The 13,188-nt window shown below is 36.8% G+C and overlaps 1 protein-coding gene across 1 annotated transcript in view; it reads left to right on the top strand.

The window, feature by feature from the left end:
* The window catches only part of SHC4 (SHC adaptor protein 4), a 160,798-nt gene that overhangs the window by 28,620 nt on the left and 118,990 nt on the right, over positions 1-13,188 (top strand). The window lies entirely within an intron of this gene.

The following is a 13,188-nucleotide window of genomic DNA, read 5'->3' as shown; positions in this document are numbered from 1 at the left end:
GAGGCAAATGAGGGTAAGTAACTTGGCTAGGGTCACACAGCCAGTAAGTGTCTGAGGCTGGATTTGAACGCAGGAAGATGAGTCTTTCTGACTCTGGGTCTGGCCCTCAATGCTCTGGGCCGCCTAGCTGCCCCAGGTCACAAGGCCCGATTGCAAATTTGGACTCTGCCTCTTTGTGTGGCAAGGCCCTTCAGTTTCATTATGAATAAAATAAGGGAGTTGGATTAGATCAGGGCTTCTTAAGCTTTTTGTACTCATGACCCCTTTTCTCCTGAGAAATTTTTACACAACCTCATCTTGAATCTGAGTGGAGAAGTTACTGACAGCATTCACTCAAGCAGTGCAAAGTGTGCATGTTGTGTGTTGAGAACCAAGACCACTCATTGTGCAATGCAACACAGGCAATCATTGCCAGAAACATCTCAGATGTGGGTTTGAATTAATTTCTGGTTGTTGCATTCAGAAACCTTTTACTGTTGCCCAATTTTTTCATGACTTCCATATTCAGTTATGTGAACCCACTTGAGGTCACAACACAGTTTAAGAAGCTTTGGACCAGTAGACCTCTGTCATCCCTTCTGGAGCTCTGATCTTTTTATCTCAACACTTAAATTTCCTGTTAATATGGAAATAGAAGGAGGAAATGTAATTTAATGTGGAAGATAAGTTTGGGGAGGGAAGACATTTGAGGATTGGGGAGACTCATACAGAAGAGATAATTGATGTACTTTAATTTACATTAGCAATTTAGTTATCAGTCACTTATACTTTAGTGTGAAAGAAGGATCCCGAAGCAAATTTTTTAAATGAGGAGAAAAGAGATTAGCAGAACTCTGGGTACCTGAAAGGGGAGGTACAAAGGGAAAAAGAGTTTCAGAAGGGTAGAGCAAAGTGAGAAAAATGACCTTTTCCTACTTTACAATGTCGCCTAAGGCTAGTCATGTAGACATGCATGGGGACCTCTCAGACTTAAATTGGGTCAGAAATCCTGTGGATATCCACAGAGACATAACTCACTGATGCTAAGGCTCATTCTCCTCTCTTCTCTTTCCATACAGACCCACACATTCTCTGAAAAGTTCCATCTCATTCCTCATTAACATCACCCCAAGGTGTGGGAATTCTTTACAATCTCAACCACTCAGGTTTACAGCAACCCAGAAACATCAGAGAAGCATAGTTCTATTCCTGTGACATAGACGTTAGAATTATTTTTGTCCACAGCCGTGCACTCCTTGGAAGAAATATGCAGCATGCTTTAAAATCTGCATATGTTTTCCAAGGCCGTCAATGGATTTATTATGAATGATTAATATCTGCTAGCCGACACCAGGTAGAGCTCTCTTATAGCTCTTTGTTTGGGAAATGTTTAGAGAGATCTCCTTCTGGCTCTTGGGCTGTAACTGTTTAGCTGTGCCATTCCTGACTTGTCCAAAAAGACCTGGTTACCATTCAAGGTGAGGTGTTGGCTAATTCCCATTCCAGGCACATCACCTTCACTTCTCTCTTGCCACGATTCTTTACCTTGTTTTTCATGAACTTGCTGTGGCGTCCCAGTTATTGGAAGGGAAAGGATTCTGGTTTTCATTCACAGAATGCTCCGGCTTATACTAGAATCACAACCAGAAACTCTTCAATCAAATTTATCTAGGAAGAATATCTCTTCCTGCAGAAATAGCAGGATAGATAGCACAGGAAGGATTCAGGTTATTTTTGAAACTTCTTGGAACATTGTTGAGAAATTTCTTAACCTGGGTTCCTAGAAATCTCTGGGAAAATTTCACCCACCATCAGATTCACTAATCTGGGGTAAAAGAGAATAAGTAATCAGACTGAGAGAGAAAGAAATTTCTTAGTGAACTAAGGAAAATTGCCTATTATATGATTGATCCTTTTAGCCCTAGATCTCAGTGTGAAACTGCAATACACTCAACCATGATTTTTCCCATCTTGATACTACTTTTGTACCAAGAGTCTAGACCAAAGCTTCTTAAACTGAGGATTTGTGATCCACATGGGATCAAAAACTTGAATGTGGGGATTGTAAAATTATATTTATTATCAGTAAATGTTGATTTGTATACCTGTTTTATTTTATTTATTGTTTCACTGAGGCAATTGGACTTAAGTGACTTGCCAAGGGTCACATACCTAGGAAGTGTCTGAGGCCACATTTGAACTCAGGTCCTCTTGACTTCAGGGCCAGTGCTCTATCCATTGCACCATTTAGCTTCCCCAACCTACTTTATAAATACTCTGGGGTTGCATAAAAATTTCTTGTGTGAAATGGGGTCACAAGTGGAAAAAGCTGAAAAAGCCCTGTTCTAGACCATATAATTTCTTATTTAGTTACATAGACCAGAAGTATTAAACTCAGTAGAAATGAGGGTCACTAAATCTCTGCTATCTGCATAGTGACTTAGAAAATCACATGTTAATATCAACTGTGTTTTACTATGTCTTTATTTATTTTGTAAAATGCTTCTCAGTCACATTTTTATCTGGTTTGGGCATTGTACAGGAGTGTTGTGAGCTGCAAGCAGCTAGTGGAACTTGTTTTGACACCTCTTGATGTCAGGGATGTATGTTGTTTCAACAGGATGGAATATTTCCTTTCTTTAGGTCTCAACACATCTATGAATCAGCAGGGAAGCCCTAGGGACTTGCCTTTGGCACATGGAAGTTTAGTGACTTGTTTAGGTTCACATAGGAAATAAAAGTTAAGAGAAGGACTTAAGCTCAGTTCTTCATGAATCTAAGCCTAGCTCTCTATTCACTATGAAACATTACCTTTAGTTAAATGTTGGTATTGTATTATTTTGATCATTTCATGAATATTAAATAGATTATAAACACCTCAAGGATAAAGATTATGACTCATACTTTCTTGGTATTACACATAACACTCATTTATTTAATCAATCACTCATTTATTCAGCAGACATTTATTAAGCTCTTGCCATATGCAGAGAAAGAAACAGTTCTTTAGAACATATAGGCTAATAGGAAGAGGAGACACACACTCATGGTCCTAGTACTCGGGTAAATACATCAGGGAGTTACAAAACAAAATGCTATATGAGCTATGAGGACAAAGGTCATTACTGTGAAGACCGGTGAATGGCTTCAGGGAGCATCTGAGTTGTGGCTTCAAGGTGATTTATCAGGTGAAGAGAGGAGAGAAGGCATTCTGGGGATACGGGGACAGCAGGAGCAAACATCTGGGATTAGGGAAAATAGAAGGTGTTTGTTGGATAGAGGGCAGGTCATCCAGGCTGCCTGAAGGGTGAATGTGGAAGGAATAGAAAGGGGGAGAACGAAGCAGGTAAGCCGGTCCCAAGTTTTGGAGGACATTGAATTCAGGCAAAATAGCTTGGACTATATGAGCAGACAACTGAAAACTACTAAAGATATTTGAGCAGAGGAATGCATTTTTTCTGGCAGCTATGTGCAAAGATGCATTGGACTAGGAAAAAAGGAAAGGCCTTCACTAGGATAATTACATCTAATAATTGTAAAAGGTAAGGAGAATCACCTCCATTAAAAAAACACAAAAAAACAAGGAAACTGAGGTCTCTATATACACTAAGTAACACTTGCAAAGTCACAATTCAGTAACTTTAATTTATGGCAGGCCTAGAACTCAGATCCCCTGCTTCTCGTCCTATTTGCCATATGGTCTCATTTTGCTTCTCAAAAAGAAGAAAAAAACCAGAATTTTTTTCCCCTCTGGGATATGGAGCTCAAGACCATTGAATGTTTTTTTCTCTTCTTATAAGTGAATTGTTAAAACAAAGACTGAACACATATTAGTAATGCCTCTGGACATCAAAGGAACAGCTAAGTTAGGGGATCAATCTGTTAGATTCTGAATAGAAATTTTCTCCTGTCAAGACAGGTCTCAGCCAAGTTAAAGGTTGTATTTGTATTTAGGGTTGCTTCTGATGAGCTCTCATTCACTCTCATTATTTTAATTCTGCTCTAACAGTCTTCCCATGATGTTATTCTACTTTCCAATCAATGTATTTAGAAACCCATTTTCAGGGAAGATAGTATTGTAGAATGAGATACTGGCCTTTGAGTCCTGGCTTCAGCACCTACATAATCTGTAAAACAGGGATAATTTTATACTACCTAGATTGTTTTAAGGAAATAAATAAAAATTAATATAGTTATTTTGGCTTCAATAGAAGTCAAGTAGGTCAGCTAGAAGAGCAGTGGACAGAGTACTGGACAAGATCTGAGTTCAAATGTGGCCTTAGACATTTGCTAGCTATCACACAGCTAGTCACTTAACCCTCAGTTTACTCATCTGTAAAATGGGCAGGAGAAGGAAAAGGTAAATCACTCCAAGTATCTCTGCCAGGAACACCCCATAGGGTCATCAAAAATTGGACATGACTGAACCACAACAAGAAGTTTGAAACTACTTGTAGATCCATTCTATTGATGATTTTCATACTCATTATGCAGCATTGGACAATGGGCTCAAGGACGCTTGAGATTAAGTCCCATCTGATTACTATTACATTGACTGAAATTCTAGGTGCCAAGATGGAAGGAACCCTCTGAAGCCCCCTCCCCAATTCCCTTCCAAACACCCGGAAAACCACATCAGAATTGATTTAGGAAAAAGGAAGCAACTTACCAGCCAGCAGGAAAGATCTGTTCACTAGGACATGAGGGGAATGAGGTCCAAGAGCAGCAGTGGACAGGCTCCCAGCAGGAGGCCTGCAGCATTGCTCTAAGCCTGGGGCAGCCCACCTGCAGCCCCTGCCCTCCTGCCAAGCAGCAGTCCTTTAGGCAAATGAGCAGCCTGTGTAGCACATCAAGGCCCTAACTCAGGGACCTGCACCCCCAGCACAAGCCACCTGCAGGGCCAGCCCCAGAATGACCATGAGGGCAGCCCTAACAGGCTGAGAGTGAGACCCCTTACCTGGGGATACCAGTAGAGAGGCCTTGTTTCCATGGCAACAGGGCCCCCCTCCTCCCAGAGCAATATAGCAGCTAAGACCCATACCCAAGGGAGCCCAACAAGGAGGTCTAAGGCCTAGAATAAGCCAGAAGGGAAGATTACCCCCAGAGAAAGCAAGGAGAAAAGTCCTGAAGCTCAGTGAAAACCAGCAGTAAGATCAGAGATCCAGGACATAAAGATTGGGACAATGCAGAACCAGAACCCAGATCTTACATAAAACACCAACTCACAAAAAAAAAGGGAAGAAAAAATGAGCTAAAAACAACAAAAAAAGAGTTTTGACTGTAGAAAGTTACTATAGTGATAGAGAACTGAGGGCATAAATCTGAAGAGACAAAATTGCTACATGCAAAGCCTCAAAAAAAATGTAATTTGGCCTCAGGTCCAAAAGGATTCCTGGAAGATCTTTAAAAGGATTTTTTTTAAAATTAGAGAAATAGAAGAAAAATTGGGGAAAGAAGTGAGAATAATGAAAGAGAAATATGAAAAAAAATTAGTCAACAGCATGGGAAAAGATATTTTTAAAAATTAATGAGGAAAATAACTCCTTAAAAATGAAATTGGTCAAAAGGAAGTACAAAAACTCACTGAAGAGAATAATTCCTTAAACATCATAATTGAACAAATAGAAACTAATGACTTTATGAGACATCAAGATATTATGAAACAAAATTTAATTTTTTTAAATGTAAGAAAATGTGAAAATTCTCATTGGAATAACAACTGACCTAGAAAATAGATACAAAAGAGATAACATAAGAATGACTGGACTACCTGAAAACCTTGATTTAAAAAAAAAAGCCTGATAAGCTGCTTTGATATATTAGAACCAAAGGGGAAAATCAAAATTGAAAGACTCCATCAATCACCACCTGAAAACAATCACAAAATGAAAAAGTCCAGGAACATCATAGCCAAATTCCAGAGCTCACAGATCAAAGAAAAAGAATTGCAGCTAAAAAGAAACATTTCAAATATTGAGGAGCTACAATCTAAATTACACAAAATTTGGCTGCTTCCACATTAAAGAACCAGAAGACTTGGAATATGATATGTCAGAAGGCAAAAGAATTAGGATTACAATCAAGCATCACTTAGCAAAATTGAATATAATCTTTTAGGAGGAAGTATGTACATTTAACAAAATAGAGAACTTTCAAGCATTTCTAATTGAAAGACCAGAGCTGAATAAAAAACTAAACTCCAAATACAAGACTCAAGGAAAATATAAAAAAAGGTAAAAAAAAGAAACATGAAAGAGAAAATACAAGAAATTCAATAAGGTCAAACTGTTTATATTTCTATATGGCAAGATATTTGTAATGCTTAACAATTTTATTACTATAAGAGCAATTAGAAAGAATATATATATATATATGTATAATGATCATAATTTTGTCACAGAGTTGTGTAAGGGTCAAATGAGATGAGATATATGTAAAGTACTTTGTAAACCTCAGCTGTATAAATATAAGCAATTATTATCTAAGTAGAAGGTTTCATTCTAATTAGCATGACTACATTTTAACAATTTCCTCTTGAAAAACTAATTTGGTTAATGGCAATAACAGTCTGGTAAATGATAAACAAAAAGATCCAAACTTTTGAAACAAAAATTCATTATTTGATAAAAACTATTGGGAAAACTGGAAAACAGTATAACAGAAAGTAAGTATAGACCAACATCTCATACTCTATGCCAAAATAAGGTAAAAATAGGTATATGATTTGATGATGAAGGATGACACCATAAACAAATCAAGATCATGGAATAATTTGTCTGTCAGATTTATGGAAAAGGGAAGAATTTAAGACCAAAGAAAATATAGGGAATATTACAGAATATAAAATAGATCAGTTTGGTTATATAAAATGAAAAAGTTTTCACACAAAGCAATGCACCTAAGAGTATAAGGAAAGCAGAAAACGCAATAATTTTTGCATCAAGTATCTCTGCTAAAGGTTTCATTTCTAACATATATGAAGAACTGAATCATATTTATAAAAACACAATACATATGTACCATGTATATATATTTACATATACAAATGCAAATATAAAAATATAATTGGTAAGTGGACAAGGGAAAGGGATGGGCAGTTTTCAGACAAAGAAATCAAAGCTATCTATAGTCACTTGAAAAAAAAATGCTCTTGAAATCACTATTGATCAGAGAAATTCAAATTAAAACAGCTCTAAGGTACCACCTTACATTTATCAGATTGGCTAATATGACCAAAAAGGAAAATGTTAGATATTGGAAGGATATAGGAAAGTTAATTTGTCGGTGGAGTTATAAACTCTACTTCCCCCAGTCATTCTGGAGGGCAATTTGGAACTATTCCCAAAGAGGTATAAAACTGTGCATATCCTTTGATTCAGCAATACTACTGTTAAGTCTGTATTTCTTTGGAATACCATCCATCTATCTATCCATCAATACTATCCATCCATCCATCCATCCATTTATCTATCTATCTATCCATCTACCTATTTCTTAGCGACTTTTTTTTTTGGTAGTAGTTTGAATTAGAAATTGAGGGAATGCTCATCAATATGGAAATGGTTAAACAAACTATAGCATATGGTTGTAATAGAATATTATTGTGCTATAGGAAATGACAAGCAGGATGATTTCAGAAAAACCTAGAAAGATTTAACTACATGGACTGATTCATAGTGAAGTGAACAGAACCAGGTGAATGTTGTACACAGGAACAGTATTATTGTTTGACAAAAAATTGTCATTCTCAGTAATACCATGATCTAAGACCATCCCAAAAGACTGATGAAGCATACTATTTGGGAACAGAAAAAGAATTGATAGTGATTGAACACAGACTTGAATTGAATCCTATTTTTTACTTATTTTCATTTTTTTCTTTTATTTGAGTTTTCATGTACAAAATGACTAATATAGAAATGTTTTCCATAATTGCACATATATAACCTATATCTAATTGCTTACTATCTCAGTAAATGGGAAGGGAGGGAGGAGAGAGGAAATTTGAAATTCACAACTTTAAATAAAAATGTTTAAAAAATGGAGAAAAATTATATTGGTTGGCTGAACATGAACTGATCACTTAAGTTCATTGAGCTTGGGCATAGTCATTTACTATCTCTGAGTCTTACTTTTCTGTTAAAGAGGAGATGAACATATTGATCAACTGCCCAATCAATTCACAATCATTTATTAAACAGCTACTGTGTCAAGCACTGGGAACACAAAGGCAAGTGAACACTCTTCTCTTTAGGTGCTAATTTTCAGTTAGGGAAACCAATAAAGCACTAAAATACTAACATATTTATGATAAACACAAAATAATTTCATAAGTGAGGGAGGCTGCTGTGCGCTCCTAGTTAAAGGGATCAGAAGAAATCTCATGGCCCAGGTGGTGACTGAGCTGAGCCTTAAAAGACTAGAGATTATGGGGGACTGGGGTGGGATGGGAGGTGAGGGGAGGCACCTGAGAAAAGAGTGTTTTCCCTGGCACGGGCAATAACTCATACATAGGCAGGGAGAAAAGAGATGAAGTCTTCTATATGGAACAAGACTTTTTGCTGGAAGATAGAGTACATAAGGAAGAGTAATGAATGTGTAAAGGACCTGGAAACAGGAAATGAGGCTGTAAATTGATAGGATGAGTTTATCCTAGAGGCAATTGGGAACCACTGGAGTTTTTGAGGTGGGAGTGGCAGTAGGGTGACCTAGCTAGACTTGTGTTAGAAATATGTTAAAAGGAATAGCGAGTTGTACAGAATACATTTTCAGTTTCATGTGCAATCATCTTTTAAAACTTATTATTATACTGTTATGAAAATTCTTTTTTATTCCATGAATTTAAAAAATAATAGAAAATTAAAATTTTAAATGTTATTTTGGTAGATGGGAGAGGGGGGATGAACTGGAGAATGGAGAGATATGAGGCAGGGAGGGAGACTAATAAGGAAGAGATGAAGACTTTGACTTCATTCTGACTCATGTTTCTGTTAATAAACCAGATCCCTCCTCACCCAATTCTCAAAAACCTTGAGCTTCAAATTAAATGATTTACATATAAAGGGTGATACCATAAACAAATCAAGAGCACATGGAATAGTTTATCTGTCAGATTTATGGAAAAGGGAAGAATTTAAAACCAAAGATACAAGGAGCATTACAGAATATAAAATAGATCAATTTGGTTCTATAAAATGAAAGTTTTCACACAAAGCAATGCACCTAAGAGTATAGGGAAAGCTCCCATATCAGTTTATGCAACAAAGCAGAAAAATAGCATTTTTAGAAGCTTGTCTCTGTCTCTGCCTCTCTCTCTCTCTGTCTGTGTATCTGTCTCTCCTCTCTCTTCTCTCTTCTCTCTTCTCTCTCTCTCTCTCTCTCTCTCTCTCTCTCTCTCTCTCTCTCTCTCTCTTCTCTTTTTTCTCTTTCTCTCTCTCTCTAGGTCTCTCTGTCTCTGTCTCAGGAAAAGATCTCTGTCTGTCTCTGTCTCTCTCTCTTTTTGTCTCTTTTTTCTCTTTCTCTTTGTCTCTCTGTCTTTGCCTCTTTTTCTCTGTCTCTGTCTCTCTTTGTCTCTTTTTCTCTGTCTCTCTGTCTGTGTGTGTGTGTGTGTGTGTGTGTGTCTGTCTATCTGTCTATCTTTCTCTGTCTTTGTCTCTATCTCTGTCTCTCTGTCTCTGTCTCTCTCTGTCTGTCTCAGAAAAAGTTCTTTTTCCAAGGAAAGGTCTTTAAACTAAAATGGGCTTTTGTGACTCAGTGATAAGATCAACTCCATTCTAGGCTTACTGGTAATTGGTTGCAAAATTCTGGCACTATTTCTTCCTCACTTTCTTCTAAGACTTGCCTCTGCCATCCAAGGTAGAAACTCATTCATTCTTTGATGATCTGGGGTCTGACTCAGGTTTCTTCTGAATGTCTCATTGTATCCCTGTGAACTGGGTGGGAAGCATATCCCCATGCTCCTTAGAGGCAGACCAGTAAATGTGGGTTCTGAGGAGAGAAATGTTGGAGGGAGGAACATTATAAATATTTTTCTAGTGGGCAAGATCAGCAGTCACCCACCTAGGGGTGATGTGGGGAACTTTAGAGAAGGTATTTCCCCAGCCCCAACAAACTCTATCTTGATTTATTCATTTTTTGGCTAATTATTACCTTCTAAAATGCAAATGCCACTGGAAGGAGGATAATAAAATGATTGCACTTGAATATTTGAGACTTTATTTAGGATATGTTCTCCCAGGTCCAGATCATGAATGCCTTTGAATGCTAGACAAAAGATTTTGAACTTTATTCAAGATGCAATAGGAAATCAATGAGGATTTTTGGGGGGTGGGATGGGAGGATAAGCAGTCAGCTTGAAAATCCTGTGGCTATATTGAAAGGGAACTTAAAGTATGCCTAAGTAAACTGAAGGAAGAAGAAAAATAATCTTTCAAGTAGAGCTAACTATGGGGTAAGAGCAGGAGTGTGCTGGTAAATGGTTAACAAACCAGCTTCCCTCCCCCCCCTTGCAAAAAAAAGTACCATGATGGGCTTTAATTTTAATCTGCATGATTCACTTGTTCTCCATCACTTTCTTAAATCTAGACAATCCACAATACCATAATTCAATCCTTGAGTTGTTGTGTTTGTTGATTTCCAAAATGTAAATGTTCACACTGAAAAATTTAACAATTAGCTCACTTGCCTAGTTCTAGCATACAGTTGGGAGCAATCTGGGGAATCCACTTTTCTTGAGAATTTTTTACTTGACTTTATAAGATTTTTGCCTAAATAAAAAGCTTCCTCTACGCACAAATCTAACCCAAATCTTTTCTTTTTTCTACCTTGCCACCAAGTTTTTGGATTTAGGTAGCAAAAATAGAAATTACACAGTCACTTAACCTTGAAGCAGCTGCATAAATTGGAGAGAGTCATTTCTCTGGTCTCTTATTTCATCATTGGTAAAGAAGATAGATTAAAGTTGTCCCTTTCAATAATTCTGCAATTCTCAGGAATATTCGACTAGAAGGTAGAATAGTTGGCTAGAGTAGAGAGAAAAAAACAGATTTGGAAATGGAAAGGATGTTAAGGCCTTCAAGTTCAACCTCTTCATTTTACATAATAAGGAAACTGAGGCAGAATGAGGAAGCGATCTATCCAAGGTCATTTGACTATTGTCTGAGGCAGGATTTGAACTCAGGCCTTCCTACCCAATCTAGTGCTCTAGCTACTGTACCAGCTAATTGCCCAAATTAAAGTGAAGGGTGGGAATGTGCACTTGTTAATGTCCAAGGTCTCTTCCAGCTTCAAATCTATTATCCTATTATTATTAAATTCACCCTGTGAAATAGGTGTTATTATTATCACTATTTTACAGATAAGGAAATTGAGTCTGAGAGAACTGTGGGAAAGTTTTTGGTTCTGAATCAAGTATAATACTCACACAGGATTCTCTTTAAATCAAAGTTTTATTTCATAAAAGTGGGTGGGCCAAATAGCGTGGGTAACCAATTGGCAATTAGGGTTAGGGAGAAAAAACTTATATACCATAATTTTGGTTCTAAGTCATATTAGAAATACTAAGTCTCCTAAAAACAGAACCTTTTTCAGATAGTAGCTTAGCCACAGGATTTGTTAAAAACAAGATTAGTCAAAACAGCAATTTGGTTACCTGGGTTCAAGGAATAGTTTACTGGGCAAGTGGTCCTCCTGTGAGCCCAACAAGTCTAAATATAATTATATTAATGATTTTAGAAAATTATTATGTTAGTAATTTTTATAAGCTTGCCTAGGACCCAGGTCAGAATTCAGCATGTCACCTACAGGAGAATAAGTGACCTGCCCAGATTAAACACATTAGTAAATATCTGAATTTCGAACAGCACTAGTGGTATTATACTCAAATACAAAAAAATCTTTATAGGTGGCATATTGACTTAGAAAATCACAAATTAGCATTGTCTTCATTGTATTGTGTTGTATTTTTATTTATTTTGTGAAGCATTTGCCAATTATATTTTAATCTAGTTTGAGCCATGAGATTGACACTTCTATATTCCACTTCTTTATCTGACTGTCTCTGAGAGAATGTAAAGTCCTTAAGGATAGGGGTTTTTCCTTTTTTCTTTGTATCTCCCCTGTCTTACACCAGTGTTTTGCAACTACCAGGTTTAATTGCTTCTTGAGCTGAATTATCCAGAGTGCTAAGTCAGAAGAGGTCTAGGCTGCATCTTGTCCTTCCAATTTACTATCTCAGTAACCTTCCCTGAAACTCTTGGTACCACAAGCAGCTTCCTAGGATTTATCTACTAAATTATAGTGGACAAAAGGGAGAGGGAAGATAGAACCAAGAGCTCCACAGCTGAGGAAACCTTATGTCAGAATGGGACAAAATACGCTGAGTTTTTTCCCCTGGCTTCCTCTTGTTTCCACAATAAATATTTAATAAAAACCAGTTTTGCTCAAGACACTGAAAAGAATTTTTTAAAAAGGTACAGCCTTTGTCATTGTGTTTAACTATCCCAATAACTTAGATTTGAGGGGTTAGTCACCTGGTTTCTAATCATGTAAAAAGATAATAGTCTTCCCCTAAAAACCCTCAATGACTTAGCAGAGGGAGAATCCGATTCTGATAGCTCTGGCTATCCATCCACAGCATTGGCTGGACTCCCAGAAGCTACTTCAAAAAGAAAGCCAAACAGGAAGGCTATCATTTCTTTTTTTTTTAATTTAAAAAATAACATTTTGTTTTCTCCAATTATATGTAAAAATAATTTTTACATTCATTTAAAAAGAGTTTTAACTTCCAAATACTATTTCTCCCTCCTATCTTCTTCCTTGAGACAGTAAAATGATATGTTATTCATGTGCAATCATTTGAAACAAATTTCCATATATTAGTCATTTTGTGGAAGAAAATTTCAGAAAACCCTTCCAGATCATTTTCAAGGAAGGCCCTTCATTCTTACAAAGCAACCCAAAGAGCAAAGACTTGGAGAAATGCTGTCCTCCATTTAATGGGGGTAATGATAAATTTGTGTATTTTTACCCAGAATCTTAATGATCACAAATTTCCTTTGATATTCAGATGCCCAAGACTAATATTCAAATGTGTAACCCAGGAAAAACCAGCAGGAATGGTTTGATGATTTGAAGTAGATAATTTCTAATATCTTCAATGTGGGGTTGCCAAGATGAAAGGTATATTCTTTGTGTCATGTTCTACATTTT

Source organism: Antechinus flavipes, chromosome 2 (genome assembly GCF_016432865.1).
Source record: "Antechinus flavipes isolate AdamAnt ecotype Samford, QLD, Australia chromosome 2, AdamAnt_v2, whole genome shotgun sequence".
Lineage (NCBI taxonomy): Eukaryota > Metazoa > Chordata > Mammalia > Dasyuromorphia > Dasyuridae > Antechinus > Antechinus flavipes.
This window is presented reverse-complemented; position numbering and strand designations above follow the sequence as displayed.